The 5,564-nt window shown below is 49.7% G+C and overlaps 1 long non-coding RNA gene across 1 annotated transcript; it reads left to right on the top strand.

Annotated features, from left to right (window-relative positions):
* Nucleotides 1-1,818: 1,818 nt before the first annotated feature.
* Nucleotides 1,819-5,001, top strand: LOC109251571 (uncharacterized). Its single transcript, XR_002073582.2, has 3 exons — nucleotides 1,819-2,089; nucleotides 3,877-3,974; nucleotides 4,073-5,001. It is a non-coding gene; the product is annotated as an uncharacterized LOC109251571 (long non-coding RNA).
* The last annotated feature ends 563 nt before the right edge of the window (nucleotides 5,002-5,564 follow it).

The following is a 5,564-nucleotide window of genomic DNA, read 5'->3' as shown; positions in this document are numbered from 1 at the left end:
GAGGCCAAAGGTGGACGCCAAAAAAATGGTCACAAATGGCAAGTTAATCATCATAGGTCGCAAAGTACTTCACAGGAGAGACAGCTTGGTGGGGTCTTGCCCTCACCGGGGGCATGGAAGCCTCCCTGGGAAAAGCAAGCCTGAAAGAGGGCCGTGTGGGGCACTCTTTATCTGCTCCACAGCCAGTTAGTAAGCTCTTGTCATGTGCCAGGAGCCAGGGGAGGGGCTGGGTGTATATGGCTAACCAAGCCCTACAGGACTGCTGTTCTCCCAGAGCGCAAAGTCAAGGCCAGGATCAGGGGACACAGACCAGGAACAATGAAGATAATGCCATAATTTGGGGGTAACAATCAGTGCAATGAAGGGATTTGAACAGTGGAGGATCTAGGTGCTGTAGGGTGAGGAGGGCCGTGAGGTGGTTGGGAAGGGTTCTGAGTTGGTGATATGGGAGCAGAGACCTGAATCAGGAAGATGGAAAGCACCCCAGTAGACAGAGCAGCAAGTGCAAAGGCCCTGTGGCAGGGAGGAATCAGGAATGCTGAAGGAGCCCCAGGAGCCCATGTGCCTGGACCACAATGAGGAGAGGGGCATGGGAGGAGCTTGAGCGTCTGCAAAGCCCAAGGGAGGAGACTGATTTCTACTCTGAGTGCACTGGGAGGCTACAGGAGGGGTTAAGAGAAGAGTAACATGATTTGACTGGTGTTAAAATAAATCCTTCTACACTGTAGAAGACGTCATGGCAATTACTCAAAAAATTAAATGTAGAATTACTGTTTGATCCAGCAGTCCCAATTCTTTTTTTTTTTTTTTTTTTTCTTTCAGAGAAAGAGGGCACAAGTGAGCAAGGGGTAGACAGAGAGAATCCCATGACGGGGAGAGAGGGGTGGGGGAGAGAGAGAGAGAGAAGCAAGGCTTACCCGATGTGGGGCTTGGGGTCACCTGATGCAGGGCTCGTGCTCACCTGATGTGGTCCTTGAACTCACGGAACATTGAGATCATGACCTGAGCCAAAGTCAGGGGCTTAACAACTGAGCCGCCCAGATCCCTTCTGGTACATACTCAAAAGAACTGAAAGCGGGGTATAGAACAGGTATTTGTATGCCCCTGGTCCCAGCAGTCCTGTTTACAGTGATGCAAGGTAGAGACAATCTGAGTATCCATCGACAGACGAACAAAGGAAAGTGATCTATCCATACGAAGGAATATCAGTCAGCCTTAAAAAGGTAGGAAATTTTGACACACGTCACAACATGGATGAGCGTTGAAGACCTCATGGTCAGTGAAATGAGCTAGTCACTCGAGGATGGATTTTATATGATCCCACCCATTTGAGGTCCCTAGAATGGCCCAATTCCTAGAGACAGAAAGTAGAAGGGGAGTTGCCAGGCAGGGTAGGGGGAGGAGGGGAGTTAATATTTAATAGGTAGAGTTTCAGTTTTGTGAAAAGAAGGTGTTCTGGAGATGGCTAGGGGTGATGGCTGCACAAGTCACCGAACTGCACACTGAAAACTAGTTGAAATGGTCAGGTTATGTTATGTAGATTTTACCGCACACCCAAATCCCTGTATGACTGCAGAGAGAGTCCTACTGTGCGGGAGCAAGCAGGGAGCCGGCCCAGGCCAGGGCTGATGGTGGCCTGGACGAGGGTGGAAACAGTAGGGATGACAGAAAGAGGGTCTGACCCGGGGCATGCTGGGGGTGGGGGGACAGCACCGCCAGGACTTCCTGGGGCGGGCTGTGCAGGGTGAGGCATGGGGCAGGGCGGTGCCCCGGTTTCTGGATGGAAGGATGGACCCAGACAGCCTGCCCTGCAGCTGCTTGTAGTAACTGGTCAAGGTGGGAGAAGGAAAATCTGAGCTCAGGCCGCCTGTGGCTGAGGTGCCCTAGGGGCAGGAAGACCAGGGGAAGCCAGAGCAGTGTTAATGGGGAGGGGAGGTGACATCTGAGCTGGTGTTGGGACAGTGAGTGAAGTGTTTTCGAAGACAGATGAGGGAGGATTGCGGTGGGGGAAGGACCGAGGACAGGCCAGCTGTCTGCAGCATGCTAATGGAGGTGGCCCCGGCTTCCCATCACGGTCCTGAATGTTCAGGTGAGGAGCCCAGACTCCACTCAGTAGGCACAGATTTCACGGATTCCTACGGATCGGAAGGGAGCGCGAGGCTGGAGGTCTGGGCAAGGCTGGCTGGTACCAGGACATGGCTTGCCCGAGGTCAGGACCCCCTGGCTCTGGATCCAGTTCTGGGAGGCCTCAGTGAGCGGCAGGAGGTGGGCCTCTCCCATCTCATCCCAGAGATGGTGGATTCTAGAGTAGAGAGAGGCCCGTGAAGCCGTCTGCGTCTTCCTTACCTTGTCCTGGGTGTCCCCACAAGATCTTGTCTCCCGGTCTTTGCCTGTCACTCACTCACTGAGCTCCAGGCACACTGGCCTTTTTCTGTTTTGCAAACTATGTGCTCCTTCACACCCCAGGGCCTTTGCACTTGCTGTTCCTGCTGCCAGGAAGGCTTCCCCCGCCAGTCGTCCACATAGCTGGTTGCTACACAGCTGTGTTCCTTTCTAGGTCTCTGCTCAAATATCTCCTCCTCTGAGAGGCCTCCCTGATAAGCCACCCTTGTTTCATCTTCTTTCTGGTTCTTATCACTGACTAAGATGATCTCACTTGTTTACTTGCTTACTGTGTGTCTCCCACATCTGCCCCGACCAGAAAGGAAGCCTCAGAACCCCGAGAACTTGTCCATCTTGGTCACTGTTGTGTCCCCAGCCCTGGAACAATGCCTTGCACTGAATGTGTACCCATTAGTACTTGCTGAATGAGTGAATATTTTAGGGGCCCCTTGTGCAGCTAGGGAAGCAGACCAAGGCCCTCTCCTCCTCCTGGAGGTCTGGCAGGCCCAGGGTGACTCTCAGGGATCCCAGGCCCCCAGCCCCCACCCCCACCCACTGGCAGCCCAGGACGCTCTTCCTTTGTTCTCCCTCGGGGTTTAGGCAGCGGGAAGGCCAAGGGTGTTCTGGGTTTGGTTTTTGTAATTGGTTTGATATGATCATGAAAAGTATCTAAAAATTGGACAGCTGGAAATGTTTTTCCTCCCATTTATTACTTAAAACAGCCTTAGAGTTTGGGGTTGTTTTAAAAATCAGATTCTCCTCACTAAAAAAAATAAAAATAAAAAGTAAATACCGTGAGCCCATTCTTGCATATTTCCGGAGAGACCCTGCAAGGTCACGACAAGGCCTCTGCGTGTGGGGTGCGGGGCTCCTCCGGGCTCCAGACAAGAACTGGGGAGCGTCCGGGGCTGGGTCTCGGCCATCCTGCAGTCACGGTACCAGGAGGGGAAGATAAATTAAGATGAGTGTGTTGCTCAGTTAGACATTAACCACGCCAGTGGAAAAGGATTGTGAATGTTAAAATGGCCCAGACTAAAATATACGGAGGTTAAAATACAGGGTAACTTTACAAATCACTAATAATTTCTTTGGCTTTCACTGCAATAACATTGATTTAATTCATTAGATTCCTTTCTAAATCTATATTTCAGTTTTAGAGTTGTCAGTTTCTGTTAATGACAATTTTGCCCCATCTGTTCCAACATGAAAATGAGGCTCCTTGCCGCAGACAAGATAGATCTCTAAGAGTTTAAGAAGGAGAAGTCTTAAAGGTATTTCACTCAGATGAGGCCAGTTGGATGATTCACACTCAGATTGAGGCTGCCCACAAAAGAACTTTGCATTGACGCCTGTGGAGAGACGGACACCCTCCCCCAACCACATGCATCCGGCGACCACCCCGTGGCCACCCTGTGCTGCCATCAGCCGATATTTCGGAGGGGAACGCTCAAAACATTACCACTCATTCTTTTTTTTTATTTTTTTTAATGACAGAGCAATAATTCTGGGTGTCAGCATATCAGAATTCCAGCGGCTGTGAGTGGAATAAAGATGGGTTGCTGTAATCTGGCCATCCAAATCGTCGTATTACAGTAAGTTATTTCCGTGAGGCCGGTGAGCTGCTGTCTGCTGAGGGGGTGGTGTCCGGGCTCCCAGCTCTGTGACAAACATGTCTGATGTCCCCCTCCAGCCCACCAGCCCACACATCTGCCAGTCTTCTGCAGGAGATGGTTTTGAAAGCGTGTGCCCAAATCTGGAACCAGATGATGGCATTCGAGGGGCCGGTATGGGCTGGGCACAGGCCTCTGATGAGAGGAATGAACCAGACCGTAGGAGCACGCGACTCTCCTGGAGAGAATGGGCCCTGCCTGGCCACAAACGGGGGTGGGGGGAGGCATTCCTGAGCCCATGGCAGAGGTCCTACATTCCTGGGAGGCGGGGGAAGCTGGTCCGCTAATTATCAATCACGGAAAAATAAACCTGCCCACTAAAGAGGACATGATGTGTAGTACAGGACCGGAGGAACTGGGGATTTTTTAAAATTTAGAAACCTTCCACAGGAATAGGCAGGCATTAAAACATATATGGAATTAGGCCCCATCGTCAAAGTTAATATTCACCATATGTATTTACATTCAATGCAACTCCAGCAAATGTGTACTGCCTTACAGCACGTAGGGAGGGGAGATTGCCTTTTGCTCAGGCTGACATTAGGTTGAGTTACTGTTCTGCTGTAGACTTCTCCGGAACATCTAAAGACAGTCGAGAAAAATCAGACTGAAAATCCTCCTTTTGGATCTGCCTTCTAATTTCAAATACAAATTAGTGAAATTTTAACATTTCAGATATCACACCTTGAGCAAATTAAAAATCAACAAAAATATTAGGGTTCTCTGTGACCTGCTCATGTGTACAGAATGTATAAAAACTTTAATCAAACACTCGGGTTTGCTCAGTTTTAAATTGTGTTACTTTAATAGTTTCTTTTCTGCTGTTTATATTAATGACATATTCCCATCTAAATACATCGCCGTGCCGAAAAGCCATCACAACATTTCTAAGGTTGAATGAATGCGGTTGTATTCATGGTTTTTTAATAAAAAGATCTTTTTCTATTAAGTCCCCTCTTGTTTTTTTTTTTTTTTCCTTTTTTGTTCTCCAAGGATCGAGGCTCTCCTCCACATGTACAGAAGCTTGGGGAGTGATGTAAACTCACATCGGCATTCATGCTCCCTTCGTGTGCAAATGCCTGCTTTCTAGGCCCATTTCCACACACATCCGAGCCAAGGACGAGGCCATCCGGGGGGTGGGGGTGGGGTTGTAGAAGCACAAATTGCTTTCTCTAAGCATCAACAGAAGGTCTTATCACTTGGGACAATGTCTTGATTTGCTCTTCTACGGAAAGTGGTAGTTAGCTTATGCTCCTGATCTACTTGGTGAGGGCCACACCTTGTCCAGATGTGTCTGGAAGGGGGCACAAGTGGGCATAATGCCGGGTGAGTGGTTGACCCTGGGCTCTTCGAGGGACAATTTGGGATTTAAGACCCTTTGCTACCAGATTGCTGAAAACCTCCAGAGAGCTCCCAGGCCCTCTTGATTGAAGTTCTCACATTGCCTCTCTGATCTGGAGCTTGTCTGGGACTCTGAAATGCAGAGTAACACAGCCTGCTGTGCCTTGGGGA

The sequence above is a fragment of the Panthera pardus genome, unplaced genomic scaffold, assembly GCF_024362965.1.
Source record: "Panthera pardus isolate Hobbes unplaced genomic scaffold, ASM2436296v1 HiC_scaffold_18, whole genome shotgun sequence".
NCBI lineage: Eukaryota > Metazoa > Chordata > Mammalia > Carnivora > Felidae > Panthera > Panthera pardus.
This window is presented reverse-complemented; position numbering and strand designations above follow the sequence as displayed.